This window comes from Anser cygnoides, chromosome 1, assembly GCF_040182565.1.
Source record: "Anser cygnoides isolate HZ-2024a breed goose chromosome 1, Taihu_goose_T2T_genome, whole genome shotgun sequence".
NCBI classification, from domain to species: Eukaryota; Metazoa; Chordata; class Aves; order Anseriformes; family Anatidae; genus Anser; species Anser cygnoides.
Genome location: NC_089873.1, coordinates 115,557,586 through 115,584,856, shown reverse-complemented (window position 1 = coordinate 115,584,856; position 27,271 = coordinate 115,557,586). Strand labels below are relative to the sequence as shown.

General features: G+C 39.2%; 1 long non-coding RNA gene across 3 annotated transcripts; it reads right to left on the bottom strand.

Moving 5' to 3' along the window:
• Window positions 1-17,792: 17,792 nt before the first annotated feature.
• LOC106036061 (uncharacterized) lies at window positions 17,793-25,997 on the bottom strand. Of its 3 annotated transcripts, XR_001207076.3 has the most exons (4): window positions 25,910-25,997; window positions 22,085-22,167; window positions 20,544-20,823; window positions 17,793-18,701 (listed from the first exon to the last, which is right to left on the bottom strand). It is a non-coding gene; the product is annotated as an uncharacterized lncRNA (long non-coding RNA). The 3 variants fall into 3 exon arrangements; XR_010825497.1 differs by lacking the exon at window positions 17,793-18,701 and having other exon boundaries at window positions 18,716-20,823; XR_010825499.1 differs by lacking the exons at window positions 17,793-18,701; window positions 25,910-25,997 and adding an exon at window positions 24,621-24,857 and having other exon boundaries at window positions 18,716-20,823.
• Between the last annotated feature and the right edge of the window lie 1,274 nt (window positions 25,998-27,271).

Below are 27,271 nucleotides of genomic sequence, written 5' to 3'. Positions count from 1 at the left end.
GCACAGCTCTTCTGTAGGACATTTATGGGCAGATACCACCAAGATCAGAGGTCAAGACAAGATACATCAACCTCCAGTCTCAGGCTCTAGAGGCTCTAAAAACCTGTTTATGGGAAACAAGCTGAAAACTGAAATGAAAAATGTGCAAATGTTAACAAAGCAGGTCCCCTTTAGTAAGAATGTTCTGCTTCCACAAAATGCCTCTTCACTCCTGCCCAAGCATGACTATTTCAGCTCCTTCTTGTCCTCAGGGCTCTGTTCAGCTCTGTCTGACCGGTGTGTCCTCAGGTAATCTGAGCATCATCAGCACAGCCTTCAGTCAGTTGTATTTGCTCTCAGTTTCTATAGATGACAGGGTAGGTAGGTGATCTTCTTGATTCCTGTTTCTCTAAACTCTATAACGCTCATACAGGCTTGCAAAGGCCAAAGTCACCTCCAGCAAATGGTACCCGTGCTCCCAGCTCACAGTCAAAGGCACCACTGGCTACAGATCCCCTGATGTGATTCATGTACTGGGTGACCCACCAGACCCCCTCCTTCATTGCATGTCTTGATGTGCTGATATCATGCTAAACACCTGCAGTGAACAAATGGAGCACGACAAACTCACTATAGGTATCAGGAATGTTTTCTGTTGGGTCCTGGAAGAGGGGTAATCATGGATAAAAATCACTCCTCTCTCCTACAGGCTTCTTTATAGATCTCTCAGCATGAGAAAAGAATCAAGGGAATACCACAATACTGGTTATTTATTTGACATGCAGTCTTTAAATGCATTTTCTGTTTTGTTTCAGCTCTACATGCAATAACAAAAGTACAAAGACGGCTGAATCAGCATGAAAAATACTATGTTGAGTCAGAAAATGGATTTCCATTTTAAACAGGAGATAGAATTTATTATATCTAATAAAATATAGAGATGATCATTATCAATTCAGTATAACAAAACACCAATTTCTGCTTAGGAGATAACTAGTGGGTTTATGCCCATATTTAATTCACAGACTAATAATTTCCTCCTTACTTATTCATAATTATTGAGGAATGGTTGCTGCCAAATTCAGAAAAATGTACCCCCAGGAGTTTGACTTTGTTCATTTGGGCTTTTCTGAACATGAAGGATAATCTTTTTACTAAAAGATGAGCCCAGTTCTTACTAAATGGAGGGCCTCACTAACCACAATTCTCATATTTTCTGAGAAAATTAGTGTCAGGTATCTAGGCAAATTCTTTCAGAACAAAATCCTGTTCCTTAGTTAGACTAAGTCCTTGTGATGTTCATCGACAACAGAAGCTTATATAAGTTTATATGGCTTAGATCTGGTATGCTGGGACATATGGTACTATCCTTTTATAAAGAGAGGTCTTCACTAAGATGAAGCACTCTCTCAAAACTGATGGCATGTGTTTTGCAGATTTCTGTACAGTAGCTGGTGTTGCCGGGAAGCTTAAAATACCACCTCTAGTGCATTCAGAAATAACAACAGGTATGTTGGGGAGTGTTCATTGTACCTAATTTTAGGCATATAACCTTGCTTTCTGGTCTTCTCAGGACATCCTGGAGTTAGTGGATAAAGACAGGCTTCTCTCAGGATGACCCAGAGTCCCTAAGTTGGGTTTTGACTTGTACCCACTCCCCCATCGTAATCTTCCTTGCTTTGCAAAAGACAACCAACTTCCAAAACTAAGTCTCCTCGCTTTTTTTCTATGGCTTGCTTGCTTCAGGGAAAGCTTCAAACCTGTGTTTAGCAATATGTTTCTAGATACAGTTGGGCAAAAAAATATTTTTTCTTCCTTAAAAAAATGCATACATACGCAAGTCTCCTTCTGCAAGTGTAAAATTAGTCTTCTTCAGGTCTTTCAGGAAAGACAAGAGACCAGCTAATCACTGGCTGTGGGATGCAGAATATCTGGGGTTGACCTTCTTCTCTGCTGTACATGTTCCAGAGTGTCTACTTCCCATGTGAAAGCTTGACCCCTTCCTTTAGGATATTTTGGAAGAAAGAGATGCATTTTGCTCTTGGTATCCTCTGTTGTACCTCTTGTCTTCTGTCCCCCAGATTCCTTTCTGGACTGGAGATATGTAGGCTGATGAACACGTGTAGTTTTTTGAAAGCAGTACAGGCCTGAAAATGTCCCAGTTTTTCCCACATTTGACAAAAAGACTTCCAAAACCTGAAATACTCCAACCTGCCTAATTCTTACATCAATATTTAAATATTCAAGCCAGAATGTTCCACTTTTCAGAAGTAGTGAACAACCCAAAATGCAGTCCAAGTAAGGTACATAATATTCTTAATTTGAACTCATCTAGGAAACAGAAGCCTGGTACTTCACTTGTCTTGGGAGAGAAAAGGATGTTTGAATGTTGTTAAATACAAGAAATCACCAGGTACGGTAAACCGTTGTAGAGACTAATTTGCTAAATAAGAGGTCTCTTAGTTTATGAAAACAATAGCTTTGAAAGATAATGACTGTTTCTATTCAGCTCACATTAAGGTATTTGATACAGTTTTACATCTCAAGACATTTAATACAGTTTTTATTATGCCACTATAGTGTTAATGTTATTAGCTTCATCTATTCCTACTTGCTATTCAAACCCCCTAGCTGACAGCTTAAACCCCTCTGAGTGGGAAAATGTATGAGGCATTATATATGAAATGTCTAATAACCATGTCTACAGAGAGAGACAATAAATAGCATTTTGATGGATAGTGAAAGAATATTTTGAAGATACAGGCTTATGAAATGAGTGGGAGTGGAGGCTCATGATCATATTTGATTCTTCTGAGGTTATGACTGTGTATTCATTTTTACTTTTAAAGAGGCAGGAATAGCACTGCAGAGTGTAAGCAAATTAACTTCTGTAATCACTTCAGTAAAAGAAAATGCTGAGCAAGTTTACTGAGATTTTGATCACTAAGTGCAAATGGTATAATATGTTAACAGGTCATCAGTCTGTCATTTAAAATAAGCAAAACAATTGCAGGTGTTAAGGCTAAAATGAGGCCATAGCATTGCATTATTTTTCCATAGGAAGTAGGTATTAAGCTATTCTGATGTCAAAGCAAGACGAACTGAAAACATCTCTCTACCTCATATTAAAGATGCTCAGTAGGTTTATTAAGGTGCCAAAACTGTTCCTGGTAGTGAACTGATAAACAATAATCTTCCTTGCATCCTGATTAAAAGGTGAATCAATTAGTCTTCCTTAATGGGATTCTGATTTACAACAAAACCACAGCTGGTTTACTTCAAAATAAGGGAATACGGAGCCTGAAAAGCACTCTGAGTGGAATGAAATGCTGGCTTTCTCACATTTTTTAATCCTTGGTCTACTTAATGGAACTAGAAAAGCAAAATGTACTGATCTGAGCAAATTCAAAGTCCTAGAAATATATGATTATCTGTATCACCAGAAAGTGCATTCCTAATACACTAGACCTGCTGCACTCTTTTAAGACAGCTAATCAAAATGCTGGGAAACACTCGCTCATTAAAAATACCAGTTCCAAACCGTTAGGATCTGGACCTGTTTTCTCATTATCTTGTAAGTTCTATGCACTACATTTAGACAGAAAGGTTCAAATAAGTAAGCTGCCTTTGTCTAAGCTTCGTGCTGCTCTTTGTATTAGAAGCCACATTTTGCTTGCCTTGCTGAGCTGGTTCTCAGCTTTGGATCAATAAAAGAGCTCCTTGCTTCCCCTCAGTACTATCATCTCATGTAATAGCTAGACTGACCCTTAGTCTTTCTCTCCATCCTCTCACAGCTTACTTTCCATCTACTTACTCTTTTTTGTCTCTAGTCTGTGTAAATGTAGTGTATATTTTCCTTAACTCTTTTGTGCACCCTCTTCTGCTGCCACAGAGCAGAAGGCCATGTACGTTTTGGGTTGGGCTTTCCCTTATGTAGATATATACCCTGGTTCTGTCCTATATATACCACATATATACCCTTAAATTATCCACATCTATATCATGTGCTCTTTAACATGACTTAACTCTTCCACATGAGGGTAACAAATCCATCTCCAGGAAGAAAAATTATTTCAGTCTTCAATACAAACACATATATTTGTTTGAGTATATAGAAGATATTTGTGTCAGAGCCAACAGTAGGTGAAGTGAAAAAAAGAGGTTCGGTCCATCTTTATACATACAGAAAGATGGCAGTCAGACAGTTTTTACAGAGTTAGAGTACTGTCCCTCCATGTACCTTTCCATTCTCAGAGTTGACTCACAGCCCACCGCTGCAGGAATCCATCTTGATTAACATTAGCTTGCCCCTTGGCTCACCAGGTATGCATGTCAAGGAGTCTCACAGAGCTGGACAAACTGAACCAGGGCCAGAATGAAAGCTATTGAAAAGATGCTATCATCTCTTTTTAAATGCTTATGAGATTTTCTCAGAAGCTGGCAGGCAGAGAGTTCCTGGCTGGTAAATTGATTAGTATTAGTGAATTAGTTCATTAGTGTAGTCAGAGTCAGCCCACAAACACTTCAGACACTCACTACTTTTGTCCATGTGTTGGTAAAACTGCAAGTAAAGTCTAGGCAGAACTTTTCCAAAGTACTTTGACTTTCAATTCCTTGTGGACATCTCATGCGAAATTTATGATATTTTGTGGCCTAGGACGTGAAATTTAGAGATGTGTTCTGATTTTAAGTTCTAGATTTCAGTATTTTGCCTTGTATTTGAGCACATACCAAAGAAGTCTAGGACACTGTTGGCGTTATATGTACAGAGAGGTTCAGTCTAATGCCACTTTGTTCCTTAACTTTATCTAACTTCTTGTAAGCCCTGCAATATTGCACAGAACAAACTCTGTGGGTAGCTACAAACCCATCTACCTATGCGTGCTGCTTTTGATGACGAACACAGTTAAATCAGAAGGGAATTAAAATACAAAACAGTTTTCTTTTAAAGAGAGGGACACCCACTGATGGAACACTACCTAAATATTAAAAATAGATGGGTTAGAAAGGAACATAAAATGAGGGACAACCTAGCTTATATTTTAATTATCAGAGATACACTATCATTGCCACATCAACATTGGAGTGTTGCTGTAATAGCACAGAAGTGACACTGGATGTGGAGGCTGTAGCACGCATTCATATCAAACAGATACTAGATGGGCATACTGAAACCTAGGTGTCCCCAGCCCAAATGAGGGCACAGGTCCTAGGCATGCTTTCCTGACTCATTGAGCTGGTTGTTCTCCTCTGCCAAGTGGAACAGCTTTAAATGAAGAAATAACTCACTTCTTTTAACCTGCTAGCAGCCTTGTGGCTCAGGGTAGCTCCAAGGGATGAGCTGGAAAGTCTGAATCCCTGAGAGGAAGGAAAGCATGCAACCCAGTCTCTTCCTCCTGTGTTCCCTAGCCACGAGCAGTGGCATTACACCCATCTCTATTACTTCCAAGGATGGTCATGGCTCTGCTTCATTTTAAAAAGACAAAACATTGGGAATTACCAGAGTCAGCTCTCATGAGGAGAGAAACATCTCTCAGTAGTGCTGGGTAAGATGTCTGTGTCCCAAGTTTGAGACATACCCTTTAACTAATCTTTTGTTAATGATGAGCTTGGGTTGTCTGTGGTCTATGTTATGACACAGATGTTGGACTTCCCAGTTATCTGTGTTTACAATGCAAGGAGCTGCAGTGCCTCTCCCAGGTTGAGGGAGTCTGCAAGAGTGGGGAAAAGCATGGGACCATGATGTATCCTGGCACAGCTCTCCCCCTTTCTGGGGAGAATCACTGGCTGCTGCTGCCTTTTCTCAGTGAGCATGACAGTTTCCTGATTTCACTCTGCTCTTGCTAGTATAAAAGCATTCAATTTTCAGTGGGGACAGGGAAGGTCACGCATGCCATTGATGAAGAGCCACAGCATGATATTTAATAGCGTAGAGAGGGCACTCCTCTTCTCACTGCTCATAGTAAATTCCTTCAGATACATTTCCTTGGCCTATATACTGTTTTTTTTGTTTGTTTGTTTGTTTGCTTTTTGTTTTTTGTTTACAGTTGGAACTGTTTTCAGAACCTGGATATAACCAATACAGTTAGCATTTCCTTTGCTATATAGTGTGCTCTCATAAAAGAAATCCACTGTGCTTGGATTTTTACAGAAGACACCTTCCATTGTGTGTGTTGTAAGTACTGTTTTACATCATCTCTGGGAGAAATACAACATTTCCAATACATGCTTATTAGCTTCATTAAACAAATAATATTTCTTGCATACACAAAAGATAAAAATTTGACAGCTGAGTCATAGAGACTACACATGCTCTCTCATTATTCTTTGAGTGACAGCCAGTCCTTTGAGGAAACAAATCCTTTTGTGACAGAATCTTACAAACAGTGGGCCAGAGAAATCCTAGCACAAGCTTTGGTCAGTCTACATTTTAATGCTGTTAGTAAATAATTGGCCATTTCTTTGCTGGTGGAGCTGCTATCTGGATGTGTTCAGCATAAAATTAAGGAGGGGAAGTGCTATATGCTATGAATTAGTCTGAATCTGGTAGAATATAGAACTCTCTTAGGGCTATGCTAAATGGCACTTGATTCCCGCCCCCCCCCCCCCCCCCCCCCCCCAAAAAAAAAAAGGAATTTCTAACCCCACATGATCACCCTTACCAGAATGTCCATCCCTTGGAGTCACTAGAGCCATACAAGGAAGCAGATGACAGAGTCAACCCAAGCAATTCTTCTTGGCAAGTTATTTTAGAACAAATGAACTTTGAAGAATAATGTACTTGCATACTCCCACCTCCCAGCAAGCCCTCATGAGTCATGGGTAGAAATAAAAAACAAAGAATTAAATGTAGTTTGGGAGGTTACTAGAGCAATTTCTAGCATATATAAACTACATTAGATAACTTCATAGAGTTTTGGAAGATTTTATTCTTAAAAGATGAAGACTTACTAAAGCAGAAGCTAGCAGTCTCTTCCACTGTGTATGCTTAAACACAAATTAAGAATCCAACTATGAGGACAAAAGAAAGGTAGCCTAATAGCAAGAAGTGTTGTGGTTGTCTAGCTTGGGGTTGGTTCAAAAGGATTGCTTCAAAAATCACAGTAAGGGTATGTTCTACACTTGTTTCAACAGCCACTCACACCTCCATTTAAAACCATAATTAGAGATAACACAAAACCACTGTGCATTTCACCCAGCTTTCTAGACATGTCACAGAACAAATATTAGCAGTGAAATTGCAATGTGACTACAACTTCATCAACCAGATCTATTACTAAACTTCATGAAAATTACAGTCAGAGTCTTTACAGTTTAGTTTTCACTAGCACTAGTTTAACTTCAATGACTGATTAACCTTTCTGGAAAAAATCAGTCCTCTTTAAAGATGTAACACTCTCCCCCTAAAGTGAGATCAAATCCGTTCAACACTCCCACTCACACTGCTCTTGAGAAGAACCAGGGAAGAGAGGAGAAAATATATTTTAGAAACATGGCCAGACATTTCTTAAACAAGGTACGGTGACATAAAAAGCAAAATCTTTCAAAAATACTCTGCATATCACTTTTAATAACAGCTTTCTCTTTTGTATCTGTTATCCATTCAGATCTGTTTTTTCCAGAGCAGAAGAGGAAACATTGTTTTTTCGGTCTTGCTAGATGCCCACACAGAGGTGCTAAGATCCATGATGGGGTGGCCATTAGGATCACTATGACTAAATCCCCCAAGAGCAGGGTTCCAGAGCAAAGCAGAGAAAGGCAGAGTTGTGGTTGAAGCAGAAACCAGGGCAGGAGTTCTGAGATCCAGGTGGAGAAGGGAATCAGAGGGGGGGCTCACCATGGGGGAATGACCCATCCTCCAAGAGGCCTCCAGGAGGAAAGGCTGGGGATCATTGCTCCTCACAAGGCACCACTTCTGCACTGTGATCAGTCAGACATGATGAAAAGTTTAATTAGAGTTGTTCTAAGGTCAGGACACCAGTCAGAGTAGTTAAAAAGCAATATCCCCTGTGTTTCTTGTTGATAAGAGGGAATCCTACTGATTACCATAAGATCACAGAATCATGGAAGGGTTTGGGTTGGAAGGGACCTTAAAGATCATCTAATTCCAACCCCCCTGCCATGGGCAGGGACACCTCCCACTAGACTAGGTTGCTCAAAGCCTCATCCAGCCTGACTTTAAACACTTCCAGGGATGGGGCATCCACAGCTTCGCTGGGCAACCTGTTCCAGTGCCTCACCACCCTTACAGAGAATAATTTCTTCCTTTTATCTTATCTAAATCTACTATTTTTTAGCTTAAAGCCATTACTCCTTGTCCTATCACTACCCTTCTTGACAAAGAGTCCCACCCCAGCTTTCCTGTAGGTCCCCTTTAGGTACTGGAAGGCTGCTGTAAGGTATCCTCAGAGCCTTCTGTTCTCCAGGCTGAACAACCCCAACTCCTTCAGCTTGTCTTCACAGGAAAGGTGCTCCAGCCCTCTAGACATCTTTGTGGCCCTCCTCTGGACTCGTTCTCATCTCTGGGGTTTTTGCTGCTTCTCAGCCTGAAGCCCCACACAAGCTGAATGCAGTGCTGATATTTGCATACCAAAACTGCAATACAATGTAACAAAGCTCGCAGACATGGACTAGAAATACTAAGCAAAAGAGGTCCACAGGTAATATCACCTGAGATGGGATGCCGACCTTCACATTCACATTCAAAGTCATAGCATCCCCATTTCTGTCCACATCACTGTACAGCCAAAGTCTGCTTTGTGCTTTGCTTCCTAGCACAAACGTCATCTCAGTAGTGAGTATTCATTTAAGCACTTTTCAGTCAGTGGCACTGCACCAGTCCGGCATTCATGACACCCTGTGATGCTAAACATGGCTTAAGATCTTTTCATGCAGACCAGGCTCCACAGGGATGAATAGGACACTGCCCTCGCCTCTGCTGCCTGTGCCTCTGCCCAAGAGAACTTTCTTCCCCTCCATTTCTTCCTTCTCCTCCTCCTCCACCTTCTCACACCCCTTTCCCTCTGTTCAAAACAGGCAGGACTGAAAGCCCTCTCCTTCCCCAGTAGCTACCATATAGCAGCACTGTGAGGCCATATCATCAGGGACTAACAGCTTGCAAGGGATCACACTCAGTTTGCCCAGTGCCAGGCCCACAGGAGTGTCATAAAGAAATGATCTCCAGAGAAAGACTTGCAAAAAGCCTCTTTGATGTTTAGAATGAGATACAGAGTCAAAACAATAAATAATGCAATTTTGTCTTCATTCAGTGAGAAGTAATATGCAAAAAAAAAAAATAGTTATGATTTTTCTTTTCAGATTTTTGGAAAATCAAATCATCAAGATTATTTTAAGTAGCCCCTGAAAACCAACTTGAGCATCAACTACCCTTTAAAAAGAAGCAAAGCAAGAGTCAGCAAAAGCCTTTCCTCCAGTAGCTCGTGGTGTGCTCTCTCCGTTGCCCTGACAACCAGCAGGCTCTTGGCTCTTTGGCAATTGCTGCAGATAGAACAACTTTTAGATTTCTCTTTGTAATGTTATTATTGTTATAAGACACACACATTAAAAAAAAAAAAAAAAAAAACAGTTGTGTCAAATTTAGCCTGTGCACCCAGCTAAAGAACATTTAGAAAGTCTGGTTTTTAAATAGCTCCTAATGACTGGGGCACAGTCTAATTTCAGAGCACTGTCAATCAGAAAAAATTTCTGTAGGTGCTTTGATTCTTCGATGGCAGGAACCCTGTAACTACCTAGACTGTCTGATGTTGAAATGTGAACTCCCTGTCTGGATTTCTGAGTCTGGACTGTATCTCCTTCTCCTCTGAGGCTAATCCCCATTATCTTCAAAGGAAGCAAGTTGATATTTGTCCTAGTGATCCCAGTGACTACATTTACTTATTCTGCAGAGTTCCTGCACCCCGTTTCAATCCTCTTTTGTAATAGATATCATTGAAAGCATTCACTTACCCATACTTAGAAAAAATATATGAACCTGCCTTTGTCATAATCTAGTTTTTTTTCCTAGAAAATTAATTGTCACCTAATGTCTTGGCCATAACAACCCAGCCCCAAGAATCCAGCAGTGGATATTTTTATAACTGTGAGACTTGAACTAAAGTGAAAGCCTAGCTTTTTCCAAAGTACTAATAAATTTAAATCTAATTTTCACCTTTTCTTTTCCCCTTTCATCCAAGCTTTTCTATTAAACTGGAAGTCTGGCTATCATCATCTTCTGGCCATCTAGAAGAACAGTTATTTTAAGGGTTTATCCAAAATAGAAATGTTGCCAGCAATACACATAATAATCTAAATATAGTCTGAAAGCAACGCAAAGTAATGTTGCTTGTGTTACTTCGACTGTCACCCAACCCCCACTGCTGTCTCCCCCCTCATCCAGGAGAAATGGTGAGCCAGTAATCAAAACACTTCTGGGACATGCTATGCTCTCAACTGTTCTGGTGTAAAACTGGAGCCATTCCATCAGTTTCACATTTTAGGTAACTCCACATTTATACTTCTACGCATGAACAATTTTTGGCTTTCTGTGTGCTTTTATCCCATTTTGTCCAAATATACTCAAAAGTACAGTCCCTTCATCAGTCTAACGTATTACCAGATACTGATTTACCATGTGCATTTTAGACTTTTGGCCAGAAAAAGCAGACATGAATCATCTGTGACAGCATGTCTTCTGCTAGCACGCGATTATCTGCAGACCGTTGGTATAGCCAGTGAGCGGCTGCCTTTTACATCTCTGCAGGTCTTAATGTTTAGATGTTATGTGTATGGAGATTTCATTTCATTCTCACCCTCTCCTAAGTAACCCAGTCACTCACTGTCCATGTTCATTAGCAGGCAAGCAGACATATCATGCTGTCATTCCTCTCACTCCTATTTGTAATCATTATATTCTTAACAGCTGTACTGTTTATTAAACAGAGACTTTCATAGATCATGCAACAGAATAGACAGATAAAAGTGATCTTTTACTCATAACTTTTAAGCTACATAGTTACATGCTTGATTTAGAACCTAAAGGGTTTATTACACGGCAGAACAACAAGACCAAAAAGAAAAAAAAAAAGCACACCAACAACGGTCTTTTCAGTTCAAAGTAAACCCCACAAAAAATGTCCTTTGCGTCATGTTCACCCAAATATATTATCTATCAAAACATCATACTATTGAAAGGCTCATGGCCAAGAAACACAGAAGAAGAAAAATAATCTTCTGGTATGTTTTAACTAGGCAGACATTGCAATGAGAGTACAGTTCAGAGTTCAGTCTGCAATTTGTCCCTTATATGAAGTCAGATTTTTTGTAGGATCCAAGGTAGAGTTAGAGAGGGAAGAAATGTACCCAATATCAAGCCATATACACAGCCCCTCTAGTGTCAGCACTACATTATAAAGATTGACAGGCCAATTACAGCCACTTTGCATCTTCTGTGCAAAGCAAGTTTGGGGCCACATGATTTACATCACATTCTTAGGGATGTTCCCCTATCCCTTTATGGCATGGGAGCCTATCACAGAGCCAAAAGAGGAACCCAAACTTAAGGCAACAATTGCAAGGATCATCAGAAAAAAGAAAAAAAAAAAAGTTAGGTTGAAGGAGAAATAATCACATCTTTGCTCACACCTTAATGGAAAAAACATACAGTGCTGCAAATTCCCATGCTTCTGTCCAAACTGATAATGGTCAAGAAGCACAAGGCATCCAGCTACCCAGACAAAACTGCCTCCTCTCTGGCTTCTAGGCAAGCAGAACCTGAAAACGAAATACTGGCCAACCGGTATGTTAGATATATTTTTAAATTAAGTGCTACAAAAATGTTGCTCTGATTGTAAAATGAAGTGATAGAATTACTTCTGTTGGCAGTTTATTTTTGGACTTAGTACAATATGCTAAGAATGAACACATTAAATTTCCTCTAAAGCTTAATTTTCCAGTGCATTATAAAATGATAGAAGATAGTATTGCCTGGTGATATGTGTTTTCACTACCACAATGAAGTAGTAGTGAGAGGCACTTTCTTACTCAAAAACACTGTAAGGGGGGTGGGGGAAAGGGCCCCCAGTGCCCTATTCTCGTTGGAGGTTTTCACTGCACAGAAAGCATGGTGAGAAAACCATGACTACTGCATCCTTTCAGATCAAACAGCCCTGTACGAGCTCCTTATAGTTTTCAGGAAAATAAATAAATAAATAAATATGGATGTATGGGGAAATATTTCCATGAGGAATCATTTCCAAATTCCTCACTGACAAGGGTCCACTAGTAAACAGACCTTACCTTACATACAGAGACTTTTTATCTATTCATTCGTGTCACTGCCCCAGAGCCTGGGCAGGAGGCCATCTGGTTTTGTGCATCCCCAGACAGCACAGCATGCTGCAGATTGTCTCTTGACAGGCTCCTTTGGGCCACCCAGTGTGCCCTGGACTTTCTCCACTAGCATCCCACTGAAATGTTGGCCATATTCAAAATCTTGGTTCCCTCGGTAAAGGTGATCAGTCATCTGGATTTAGCATCTCCAAGTTAGTCTGTAACATGTAGCTGAAACTTTTGGTAAGAAATTCTGTTCCCTCAGCTCAATGGCATTTCTTTCATAAGGGTGAAGACATGGCAACTTCCATTCACAACCACATACAGACAGCAACATAAACACTAAAAAAATAATCTCTTTAACAATTTGCTGCCAAAGTACTATACAAAAGTACTGGACAAAACAGAAGTCAATGAAACAAGGAAAGTATTTAAACACTGTGGTAGTGAGGGATGGTGTGAGAACTTTGACAGAACACGTTAATAAAAGCAGATATGTTAAGAAAAAGAAGGGACATGACTTCAGTTCTCTGGTCTAGGAGGAATACTCATGTTTTCAAAGTAGTTTCATCACATTTACAGAAATAAAATGAATTAGGGATTGAGATGGGTCATTCGAGCTTGAACCTTCCCTTCAAACCTTAGGCTAATGAGGCATATTCCCCAGAGTTCACTGTGGATGAGACTGATTCCTTAACAGACTCTGGATTTGCACCAGACCACATTGTCACAAGGATGCTGAAAGTGTAAACTACAGATATATGAAATAGTTAAAGGTTCTTCTGAAGTGCAAACAACCAAGTCTGTTGAGCACATACTTCCTTTTAAGTTTCCAGCTTTAAGCACAACCTTAAACTTAGACACAAATTTAATTACTTTGCTCAGACAGAACCCTTGAGAGCTGTTCACCCAAATGTGAAGTGCAAAACAGAGTTTAATAGACACATTTTCAGCCTCTTTTAATTGTCAGTACCATAATTCAGTTTTCTCTTAATAACATGCAATGACATTTTCACATCAACACTGCATCCTACAGCTTTCAAGAAAAGCAGAACAACAAAATACCTTAAAAATCACAGTCCCCTTCAAAGATAGGTGCAGTTTACAGAGAGAGATTATTATCGTCACCACCATCATCATTATTGTTATTCTTATTAACTAGACAGCTGATATAATCAGAAGAGGAAAAAAAAAAAAAAGCTTTCAGGCATAAATTCTCCTTCTTTCAAGCTATCATTTCCAATACAAGGGCAAAGACATTGCAGTTCATTACAGAGAAGAGAAAAGAAGAAGAGACAAGGGATGGTGACAGGACTGTCTTAGAAAAAAACAAGGCCACCTATAAAGGCAGAATGAAATAAAATGCCAGAAGAGACAGAGGATCTAGGCAGCACACTGCACCTGTCTCCAGTTGTCAAAGAAAGTGCATCTTGTAGCTAACAGCAAGTGTAGCATCCATCAGCTTTGCTCAATGTTTGGGTTCAGGGGGTATAAAAGCAAAATCCTGCCTTGTAGTGCTTAGGTAGATGACCGAACCACCTGCAAACAGGCCTGATCCTGATCCCAGCTGGGATCATGCTCAGTTATCATAGATTATTGAATATTAGCCTTATACTCTATTGTCTTCCCTGGAGAATAATATAACACACACACAAAAAAAATAATAAAATTCCCTCACAAAAATTGATCTACTCTGTGTAGTTTCCTTCACTTATCATTGAGCACTTGTATGCCAGCAACAGTTAATACCCAGCCCTGATTTACCCTTTGTCCTAAATTTTTCTGTTCCTTTTCAGTTAGAGATGCCAAGGCTCATAAAATCAGAGATCTCTACAATTAGTTACTGTATGAACACAAGCCTCTGTACCGCTTTGCTCACTGCCCAATTCTCCCCATCAAAGCAATGATCAGTAAGGTAAAGCAAAAGAGAGACTATAAAAACTGTGTGCATGTGCATATATCTCTATGCACACATGAGGTGGGAACAGTCATCAGCTTATTATGTGGAAACAGCTGAAGAGAGAAGTTCAGAGCAGGACCTTGACAAACTCATCCTCAGTGATGGGTTCTTAACAGAGCCCCCAGGCCATTTTCTGCCCAGCACATCACCAGCTCAGCCTTTTAGCTAATGCACTTCCATGTTATCTCCAAGCGTGGCATCTCTTGCTCTGCTTGGCATGACCCCTGTGAGAGATGCTCTCAGTCAGCCCTGCTGATACCACTGAGCCCTGCTTGGCTCACTACTGCCTGAGAACACTAAGTACATACATGGTTTCTGAGGTCTGGACAGTCTCTCAGGAACTTTCTAGTCCTCTGTCTCAGTGAGGGTATGAACACATCTGCTGTCTCTCTGTTCACATAAGGAAATGGCTGCCTGCAAAAAACTTTCCTCTTGCACATTACACAGCAGTAACCTCCAAGCTTGGACTCTGTTTCCCACTCCTTTATTATATACTTATTTTTCTTTTGGGTGGCTTATTTGTCATGACCAGCTCTAGCATCCCTTAGGCAAGGCTAACCCATTTCTATTTCAGAATTTGCAGTATTCTAGCTGCCTAAAGATACACAGACATGCAGGGGGTGACTACAGCCTTTACATATATGCACAGGAGTACAGTCAAACTGAACAATTAAAACATATGCCGGTGATTTAATCAGATGAAGAAACTTCTCCAGCTCCACTGAAGTCAATGGGGACACCCATTCATCATTCCTCATGGGCATTCTAGGACATTACACATTGTCCATATGCAAGTTTCCACTATTGTGCAATGACACTGAACATCAGCTGAGGATCTATCCCTGGCTGTCCCAGTCTTGCACAGAACAAGATGTAAATGATCTTCATTCATTTCAAGGAGCCACAGAGGGTATTCAGACATCAAGAAGTTCAGATTTAGCCAAGGACACATTCCTCTCCTCACATGCTTGCTGTAGCACTTTTAAAGATTATGGCCACTCTCTACAGTGAGGTCTATGCCTTGCATGATCTTTTGTAGAAAAAGTATTCAAAGAGAATTCCCAAAGTTGCATATTTTGCATTACCTTCCCCAGTTGGCAAGGGTGAAATTAAATTTAAACTAATTAGTCAAAAGTGATGAAAGCCTGAAATTAACTTCGCACTGCAATTTAGAACTAGTAACATTTGTGTCTAACTCACCCATTAGATACCGTGAGCTATATTCAGACTTAGACACCTAAGTGTAGCATTGTAGCGCCTAAAACTTAGACTTCTCACCCCACCAAGGTGATTCAAATGATCTAAATTAGATGCTTATGTAATCTTGGAAAAACAGAGTTACAGGTGCTTCTAAAAGCCTTCAGAGGGTGTTCCAGTAAACCTAGATTGGTAATGCAGAGCCTGTACTTTCCTGTGAGACAATTCAGTGGTCCTACAGGGTGAGTCTTGCAATTCAAAAAGCTGAATTCTGTTTCAGCCTGTTGCATGGAGGAAGCAGATACCCTTTACAAGTTAGACTACTAGAAAGTGTAACTGCCAGAAGAGGACACTTGGTCTGCCAGCCTCATGCAGCCTGAATCCAGGAGTCCTGCTGACATACAAGTGTTTTATCTCCAGTCAGACAGTTGGCTGCTGGACCGTTTATTGCTAGTGTTAGGGGATGCAACCCTATGTCATGCCATCTGCCAGCCAAGGCACACACTGAACATTACTTTGGGCTATATAGGATAATTGGGATTGGGTGAGCATAGCACTGCACCTGAAAGAAGTAAGTCACCTGTCTTTTGTCACCTGGATGTTGATTGAGGACCAAGTCTGTACTTGCCAACCGCCCTGGACAGTCTTCCACTCACTTTATAGAGCAGGTTTCTGCAAAGCACTGCTGAATCCTGGCAGATAATATATGCCCCTTCCTTTCTATATTCAGCTTCAGTCAATGTTCCTGTTTTTACACCAATATGAAGAAAACAAAATTTTTTGGCCGTTATACTCAAAGCATGAGATTTTGCCCCAGTTTTGATTATCACTAGGCCCTGTACACTGTGCACATCCTCATCTCTGGATTACCCAGGGTCTCAGTAAGGATATCCACTTCTTTTTATCAACATTTGTGCTTAGTTTTGCGAACAAACTTCAGTCCCATCAACTCCAGTGTTTAAAATGCTTAACTAACAGGAATGAAGATAACCACATGCTTAAATCCTTTGCTAAATTTGTCTCCCAGAGAGGAAGAGGATTACGATTCATGTTCATTGATTGCATATGATTTTAAACTATTGCAGGTTCTACTGAACTTTCTCATTAGCAAGCACAGCAGGCCATTCACTTTGAAAAGCACTATTTAATTTTATTTTTTGCAGAATGCAGTTTTATATTTTCAGTTAGTACATGAAGTTGAACCTGAACTTCTATATGGACTCAACTCAGCTTTATCCACCTATGAAATCAGCAGATTTCCATCTGTTTAAGGGAAACAATAACGACTATATTCCAACATGAAGGAAATTAGAAACCTCCCCAGGCCCTAGTTTAGTCAGTTTTTCTTCATGTTCCTCACTGTTCAGCAGAAAGTAGTGTGCAATATCCTGAACTGTCCAAGGTATTTCAGGACTATAGCACTGAACATAATTGTAATGGTTAAAATGTCTACTTAGCAAGCCCTAATTGAATATGCAAATTGAAAAAACTTACATTAACATCTCAGAAATGTGTGATTCTGTACCCACTAGTGTTTATTTGCAGTTTGAACAGTTTGTTTCTGGAAGAAGAAGGAAAAAAAAAATCTTTCAAGCTTGTCCATTAAATTATTCTACCAGCTGTCACCTTATTAAAAGTCTGCAGTTAATAATAAAACTACTTTAAACCACACACCAGAAATTGAGAATTTAAGAACAAGCTTCCTTCCCCCAAGGCTTCCTTGGAAAGGTTCTAAGATTCACTGACAACCTCAAATACACATCTCATCCTGCCAATATTCCCGCAGTACAGCAGAACCTAACAGAACATGAGTGCAAAATTTCAGATCTGAAGGTAAGGAAGAATAAGATGGATTTGTTCTGTGAGAAAAACTGCCCAAACACGGCACAGAAATTCTGACAAAAACTGAAACTATAAAAAAAAAAAATAGTTTTTTTTCCTGCATTTATAAACAAGTGGTGTAAATTAAGAAATAAATCAGAAAGAAATAGAACACATGATTTTGTAAGACATGAAGGAAAAAAAAATGGAAGAGCAGTATAAAGCAGAAAATGTAATACTCTCTTGGGCACTATTGAGCAAAACATCAAAATTTAGATTAAAATGTAATTTGAGGTCAAGAAGGGTCAAGAAAGTCAAAATTTTTAACCAGCCTTAATCATCACAATTCTCCAGCAGAAGAAAAGGGACTCCTAATGGAAAAAAGAAATGACAGTAAAAATCCCATCTCACATATGTACAAACAAAAATTTGCACCCTCAGAAATAAATCATGATGTTAAACTAATAAATTTTGTATCACACAAAAGAAGATGAATTGTGGCATCAGGTTAGTAAGACGATACAATTTAAGGTATGGGGCTGTTGCTAAAGCCCTGCTAATGTGAATTTTGCTAGCTCTGCACCTCTAGCTTATTGGGTTGCTATCTAGAGCTCATCCAACTGGAATTGGCACAGTTTATGTCCATTTGTTCTGCGCAGGAAACAAAAATGAAACTACTACTGGATTTGAGCCATGATTCTCTCAAGTGTGGGGCAAATGAGGTAAACACCAAACTGAGACCCTGTACATAAGCGATAGTGAAAGTCTGGAGCTGGGGAAAAGAGACAAAATTTCATTTCATCACACTACCATCAGCAAGGAGGGGGAGAAGTTGCTACGCTTCTCCTATATTTGTGAACTGGGAAAGTGTACCACTGTGATCACAGTCACTGTGATAATCTCCAATTTAAAAATACATAGTTTGCATTTCCTTTCAAGGAGAAAGAAGGAAAGAAAGAAAACAGAAGGAACTAGCATGGATGAGGTTTTGTGACATGCCTCTGTGACTGTTGCTGGTCAGAAAGAATAAAGTTTCAGAAGAATGACTTACCTCAACCAAAACGAACAGTTTGGTACTGTCTAGGTGAAAATAAAAGCAGTTAGCCACTAGTTCAACCACCAACATACAAGCAAATCAGACTACCTGCTCATACATTTTCCACTAGGCAGTGATAAATTTTTGTTTATGGATTTGTTGTTTGTTTTGTATTTTTCAGCCTTTTAGTCATTCCTCATTTCTTACAAAACTCATCAAAAAATCCAAATTGTGTTCAACTCTGGTAATGAATGGGATTCATTCTTCCAGTCTCTTAGAAGTTGACAATACTCTTGTTCCAGCTGGTCAGCCCTCAGTGATGTTACATGATGAAAAGTAGCACAAGACTGGCATCAAAAAGGATTTTTCCATGTGGATAACCTAAAAGGAACAAGGACATTATATCCCACAAGCCCTGTCTATCCATTTTGGAATCACCCCCAGAACTTGGTGTTCATATATTTTCATGCCCAAGAGAATGATCCCAACATACTTCTAGCCGTATGTCAGTTCAACTTATTATATTAGGTCAACCCAACTTCCACTGAAACTCATAGTATAATGTTCTTATCCCCATCACTCCAATTTATTCCACTGCTTTTAGAAACCATGAGTGTTTTATTGTATCTGAATGTCAGTAGTCTTGCTAAAGGCCAAGACTGACCTTTTCCAAGACTCCTATTGACTATCACTGGATCACAGACATGCTGATGGAATAAGACTCCCTTTGCTCACATTCAGTCCTGAGAATAACATTTGCAAGAAGAGTAACCACAAGGCTTGGAACAGAATGAAAATTAATACAAAACTATATATTTGTAGTAATGATGACACTAAAAATGTCTCATTTTCAGGATCACAAATTTCTTTAGACTATACTTCAACCAACAACTCCTCTCTCAGTGGCATGTTTGGTCCATGGGATTTTGTAAAAAACTTTGTGGTTTTTTTTTAACATCTTTGGTTGCTGCAAATGCTTATCTTGATAAACTGGAAATTTTTGAGATTAATTAACTCTGTGTTCTTTACATGGTAATTTTACTACTTGTTTGTCTCTAACCGCTTCCTTCAATTTTAAATAGATTGTCTGATAAATGCACAGTGATATCTGACAAGCATTAAGCACTAATCGCTCATTTGCAGCATAGATCAACAACATTCAAATTTAGTGATTTCAGAGGGTGAAATAACTGCCAAGAAAATTCAACAACAAAAGAACAAAGACTGAAAAAAAATAAAATTAGCTCACCAGTTATGCAGAGAATCACACTGTAAGATGCCTGTCATCGTCATGGCCCTGAGTACCCCAGAAGGCCTGACAGCCAAACTCACACAGAACACACATCCAAAAGCCCAGGAACCCCATTTCAGATAAGCCTGGGGACATCGGTGCCTGCCCCAACAATGACACAACAGGTCCCCAGACCTGACTCTGGCTCTGCGTCCTGGGTTGGATCTCAGCCCTGTGCTGCAGTAGCTCACCTCCCAGATGGATCGCAATGACAGACATTGCAGCCTGTCCTCTGCTCTGTTTCTGGTTCTGTCTCTGTCCAATGGATAAACTTTGGCCCCACATCATCTCTTTGTCTCCAGCCCTGGCCCTGGGTCTGACCCTGTCTCCCTACTGGTCCCTCAGTATGCATCCTGGCTGTGGCTTACCCCCTCACCATGTCAAGGGCAGTTGATGGACCCTGCTGCTGCCCCAGCTCTGCCTGCTGATCTCACACCCCAAGGGCAGCAGTGGTGACACCTTCCCATCCAGCTCCCCAGCCCTGCAGGAGCAGCCAGCCGTAGCTGTGCCCTCATAGACATTTCTAGACCTGAATATACGAAGCCTGAACTGCATACCTTTTTTGAACAGCAGAGAGGATCAATTTAGAAGCCATGACAAATGACTCCGTTTCTTTTTCCCAGTAAAGTTTTTATAGCATTTCAAAACCCAGCAGCACCTGGTCTTTTTCCTCACTTCCTCTTACATTGTTCAGCATTTTATGTGTAGCAACAGGCTGAAGTTAGGGTACAATGTTGTGATAACTAATTCCTCCAAGTGTGCGTTATATGTATTTGAGTCTCACACAAATTTGTAATAACAACAAAAAGTAAAATTAAAAAGAAGGGGAAGATCTCCTAAGACTCTTTATAAAACAAGACATTTTGGGAGTTCCCTCCCAAACCATCTGCACCAAAAGCTTGTGTCTGCAGAATTTCCCAGAACAAATTTACCAGCTACCACTCCTTGAGCTCAAGGCCATTGGTTTCTTCAACCTCCATTGTCTCCAACACAGTCAAATGTCCCTCTTCATAACAGTTGGTGAACAGGCAGTTTGTAAGACTCCATGGTCCTCAGCCTGGAGTAAGGAGGTGCTCTTCATACTCGAGTCACAAAGCAAGAAGAGCTGCCAGGAAGCACTGAGGAAAGACTGGGTGAGGCAGAAAGGAGACTGTTGTGCCTTGCTTGCTACTCTGTAGTCTCCTTCATTGTAGTCTCTGCTAAGAGCTGCATCTTGAGAAAAAAAAAAAAAAATGTTTACTGTTTTGTTTTCATCACTCATCTCGGTACTGTATTTCATCACATCTCATCGGCTGTTGTAACTTTAGACTAACATCTTTATGTAACAAACCTTATTTTTATTTTAGTGTCACTACTGGCAAGATTTTGCTTGGTAATATCACAGTACTACTACAGTCAAAAAAAAAACCAAAATATTTAAATTAAGTCTGATAACCTACAAACATGTAACAGAACATATACCTTTACTCATATGAACTACTACTTCACTAAAAGTTAAGTTTATAAAGAAATACTTAAATCAAATAAGCGTATTTGTTTTCCCACTAAAAAACCTTCTTTGTGACATAAAGTCAGTTACTGTGAAAAATAGAAATGATTAAACTTTCAATAGAGTAATGGAATGACTAGATTTTTAAATACACACAGATTTTCATTTTCTAAATAACAGATCTAAAATTAGGCTTCTAAGCTTCCATACATGGGATTTTTCAGAAATAACTGGGCTGATCTAAGTGTCTCACCAAATTAAAAAATAAAAAATCCTAGTAAGTGCAGTTTGCTTCTCTCTCTTAACTTGTCAAAGTTATTTGAAAATGCTAGCAGACACAGATGTGACATGTACAATGTTTATCAATTATGGTTTTCTTAGTATATTTTATTTTTTCACTGTCTTTTCATAGGGAGCTTGAGACTGAGAAGTACAGTATTTTATATCAAAGCTGAATTTCTACTAGTTATTTAAACTTTAATAAAACAGGTACAAGACAAGAACATTCACCACTTACAATTTTAAAGTATAATTATAAATCTAGCTTTACATATTAAAACTCATTTTCCAAAGTTATACACGCTGGCATGGAGTTTCTACCAAGCACCTGACATAAGGGAAGTAGAAGAACAGTCTGCTAAAGTGTTTTCCATTGTTCTAGGTACATTTTCTCTGTACTGACCCAACACCAAGTAAGCCTAAGTAGAAATATACCTATTATTAAAGAAAGTTCCAATACAAAGATGTGTGACAAAAATAATATATTTTTGTGTTTCTAGGTTTTCATTAAAACTATTTCCATTAATTAAAAATGTGGATTTCCACTGTAACCAGGTATCTCCAAAGGATGAACTAGATTCAGTCACAAGACTGTCATTAGCTGTTGTGAAGTAGCAATGCACTCCCCATGATCCAGGAAGTCTTGTAATCCAAAAATGGATGCTGACAAGACAGGTATTGAGTCCATGCAGTTCCAAATCTTACCTGTTTCTGAAGAACTGCGTAAATGCTCCATGCTGGGACCACCCAGCTGGGATTTAGCTATTTTATGACACATCCAATCTGTGCTGATAAAAGAAACAGTTCTAATTTGAGATGGTTACACAACCAGAGTGGACAAAAAATAGCCTCAATAGACACTACAGTATCTCTTCGATAGCCTTTACAAGTTTCTTGTTAAGAAAACTTTTCCTTTACAAAAAAGGTAAAGAAAGGTAATCTTTTCAATCACAAAGTCCTTATCAGAACATAAATATTTGCTTTCTGGTATAAAACATTAATTTCTGGGACAGGTGGGATCAGTTCTTCACTGTTGTCAAATTGAATTAGCTTCATGTGATACACCTGAATAAACATACCTCAAAGGTAGCCACAGGCTTCTGAGTGTACTTGCACAGGGGACAAAGACCCTAAATAATTTTTTTCTTCCTTCACTTCATCCCTACTTCTTAGTCTACACAGAGTACCTTTTCCTGCTTCCTAGTGGAATATACTGCAAAAAATAAATATTTCTAAATCAAATTTGCTTCCTTTAAAGACTGAGCAGCATAGGAAGTCATTAAGTATGTTCAAGTTTGAAAATTACATATTAAAAGCAAAGAGTGTTACTGTAGAACAACTTCTCAGTGTTTTCTCTTTGATATGAGTTTCCACAGACAAAATTCTTAAATGCTTCATTGACCGTCTCAAGCTGTCTTGTTCTGCGGTTAAGGCTGGCTGTCTTCTAAATCACCAAATGTCTGCCATCTAGAAGTTAGGCTGCTTGTTCACACTCTTGCCAAAGTCAACAGAAAGCTAGACAATGCCATAAGGCAACACATTCCATCCTCAAACAAGTGTCTCAGATTGGCTGGATTACCACCAGCAGCTGCCTCAGTGGGTAGCCTAGACAGTACATACAGATAGATGCCTCATGCAACCTATGATGTCTCAAATGGCATTAGATGCCTACGCTTGGCACCTACATCATGCTCTATTTGGATGTCACGTATTTAATGTTTTGTTTAATCTGTTACCCCTGTATACATGAAAATGATAGCTACCATGCATCATTTCCATGGATAGAACTACCAGGACACATTTTGTTTTAAATAGGGATTGTCATAATATTCTAGCTAGTGATATAGGTGAGCATGGACAAACACACTTTGTGAACAGACCTCGGGTTTTCTGCCCCCCGTCTCCTTTCAAACAATCTCTAGGTAATCTCACAAGAAAATTCTTAACCAATTCTTTACTTCTCTTACATTTTACTGTTGGAAGGACTAGCAGTGACACCATTGTGTTTGGGACTGATATCATCATTACTTGTGTTGCAATAGTAATGAAGTCATCATCATTGTCATCATTTAATTGCCTTAATACCTAGAAACTTCTGTTCAAAGCAGTAATCTGAATGTATCCTGAGAAATTATTTACCGGTGTCAGGATTTAATGCAGTTGACAAAATAATTGATCAAAATCAAAAGACGGTAATAACATAATACAGAGATAAGTATATCTTTCACCTGAGTATTTTTAATTTAGTGACTTAATTTAATAATTTAGGAAACTGATTTAATACTCTTTGCTTCTGATTTGTAAATCCATCAGTATGCTTTAATTATTCCATTTGATTTTCCATTTTCCATTAATTTCTGTCAGAGGAACACTGCTGTAAGATTTCAAAAATCTAATCTTCTATTTACTTTTGTTGATTCATAATTTAAATTTAAAATTTGATTTGCTCTTTGATAACTTAATCTGGTTCCTAAACAGATAATATACAGTGCTAGAGTCAGATCTCTTGCAGTAGGCAATAATCTTCCTCTCCTTTCAGAAATCACCTTTCAATCCTCTCAAAGCATTACCAAAATGAATAGGCTGAGGCTAACTTGTTTACTCTGAAATGAGCTCTCTAAACATCTAGATAGGAAAGGAAAGTTCCTCCTGACACGTTGCTGATTCCTGCAAGGATTACAGAAGTACTGCACAATTGGTTTTACAAGCCCCAAGTCTTCAGCATCCTTATTTACAATTATTATTTTACGCTATGTTTTACTTCAGGCAAGTGAACACAATCGCAAAAATATCAGTTAAAAGCATTAAGTCAGATGATGTTTACTTAATAAAACAGAGACAAATACATTAACTATGTAAAAATGTAGGTTTATATGTAAAGATGCTATTACAAAGAAAGAAGCATCTGGTGAATAGGAGAGTTTTGATTTGCTAGAATTAAAGTCAACTGAACCATTGTGAGAAGACCTGATTTACTAAACTCTCAGAAGTAACAGCACCTTTTACAAACTCAGTGAGATTCAATTGCAAAACAAATTAGCTAATAGGGAACTTAATTAGCAATTTCTTACACTCAAACATCTAATAGGAAAGAAAAAAGAACACACAGCTGCTGCCTAGCCCTTCTGTGAAAAAAGTCAGCACTATATAAATGAGTACAAGAACCAATCACTATAGAAAAGCAATAGATGTTATTACTTAAAAAACAAAGTATATCTACTGTAAATTCAGAGATACTTACACAGATTAATCAAAGGTGAAAATACATGTGCAGTAAACTGCAAACAAAAGAGAATTCTGAACAATATATAAAATTCACAGTCCAAGAGATGTATCAGTAAAGTTTCTCAACACTTAGCAGTCAACACGACCCCAGTACCTCCACGTGGCATATTTTTCTAAGGCATCATTAGATAGATAAATACATTTCAAGAATTCTGGCCCCTTTCTTTGGGAGTATAACTCACAAGGCTAAATGAAAAACAGTACCCAACAAGTGCTTAAATTAAGTGTTTGGATCCTTTCAGAAATACCTTTGTGGATTAAAGTAAATCACTCATCACGTGAAGAAATGTATTTACATTTCAGAGGGAGAGAAGAAAGTACAAAATAAATGCTCTGACCCTAGACCCAACCAATGCAAACATATGTACTGTTTAAACAGCCAGTCAGTTCTGAGAGGTTATAAATTAATATCTTTATGGTCACTTTGGCTACTGTCCCTTCAGAGAAATTCAAGACAGCTGTGGAGATACTAGCCCTCTTTCACATCTCCATCACAACAACATCCATTCAGCCTCTCTGGCCTCCCCCCAAACAGAACATTGTCAATGATTTTGGAGGCTGCACCCTGCTCTTACCCCAGGGAAAATAAAGGGCCTGGGTATCTCTGCAGCCACAAACAATGGTAGGTCACAGCCCACCAGCAACTCAGTCCCTATCCCATTCTCCAGTAATGTCAATCATCAGTTTTCAACTTGCTGTTGTACATAAATCCCTGGTTATGAAAATAAAATAAAATAAAATAAAATAAAATAAAATAAATCCTTTAATCTCTCTCTTCTACCAAACAAGGTACATAGAGGAGGGAAAGGAAGGTTGCACCTTTGCTCCTCAGGATGTATAAATATCCAAACTGCTCACAGAGGTTGTTACCATACTTAAATAACATGTTTGAAACACTTTGAATGGCAAAGAAGGAGCTTAAAAGTATAAACATAATTTGTATTCTTAGAAGATGTCTTCTCCTAAAGGCTTTTCAGGCTTAGATGTTAAACATCATCCAATACTTCAAAACATCATCCTGCTCCCACAGGAGCAATTGCTCCTTCTGCAGATTCCTCCGGGCAGTTCAGTGCCAAAATATGAGATTTACACATGGGACCACAGACCAGGGGTGTCCAGTCATGCAATGGGAGATCATATCTACTACATGAGCAAGGAGGCTGTAGGGTTTGCCTGCTGGAGGGGAGTGCAGGGACATATGGAGCACAGTGCCACAGTTTCTCCTGCCCATATGTACTTACGCACCAGGTGCAGCTGGGGGACAGACTGCAGAGCTGTTGGTCAAGAGTGTGTGGATGGGAGCCCTGAGGGAAGGAAAGGTAGCAGCAGCAGCACTACTGTGTGAGACATATCATTGCAGTAGGCAAGTGTGAGGAGACAGGTGCTAAAGTATCTCACAATCACTGCAGGAGACTTAACAGGCTTATTTGCAATCTGCAGAGTATGGAGCTAAAACAGAAGGTGAAAGAAATCCATATGGGAGCCTTAGTGTTGTAGGGAGTTATGGACCAGACAAGCAGTATCAGAGAAAGGCCCGATTCTTTGAATCCCAACAGACTGAGAATCTACAGCCTTCACCATATCAACAAGACAAAACAGGAGTAGGAAGACAGCTATGCCCAGCTGTCTGCTCTGTACACATCCTACCACCAAGCACCACACACAGATGTTGGCAGGTACAGAAGACTACTGCTACAAGTGGCAGTAATTGCCACTGATTTACTGTTTCTGTACAACTACATTTTTGTCTGGCTCAAGTAGATAAAGAAAAGATCTGCTTTCTTCTGTTCTCTAGGGACCTGTAAAGAGATCATAAACTGATTCCAGATATAGCTCTAGGATGTCTCTATTCATGCTCCAGAGCTTCCCAGAAATCTACACACTTTTCAGTGGTTTCTAACCATTACTAATTATCCCATAAGTATTTAATAGTCCTTTCCCAACTGTTCAGTAAGTTTGTGTCATGACATGGATCGATGTCCCTTTGCTTTGTTTTCCTATTTCTCACACTCAATCTGAAAAACACTGGATTATGGATATAACTTCTATTTACACATAGCAATGCTACATCTGTTATAGAATCTGTTTTGTTTCCAAAACAGAGCATTCATTAGAAATATTTCTACAGACTATACCAGTTATTTTTGCATGTGATATGTGAGAACCCTCACAAGGATCACTGTGGAATTGTATACATCCACGGGTGGATGTTGGTTGCAAGAATATTTTAGTGAATCTCTTTGCAAGCTTGACGGAAAAATGCCAAGGACTTCTTACATTTAGAGGATGGCACCTCTGAATTACCTATCTATTTAAGGTCACTATTCTTGTTGCAGAGATATTGAAGTGCAATAGTTTTCAAGGTGTGGAATAATTATTTTTCTACATATGCCCACCACCAGGTACCTAGCAACTATCCAGGCCAATTAAAATAAAATTAACCTGTACAGGTTAAAGTCAGCACTCACCATCAAGTGACCGTGAACGGCAGAACACTTTTTAGCATATTAAGAATTTCTAAAACTATAGTGTATCTTGTAGCTGACAGAAAAAAAACAAGTTACAGAAAGAGAGAATACACCCTCCTAAGTGATCATGCAGGATTTC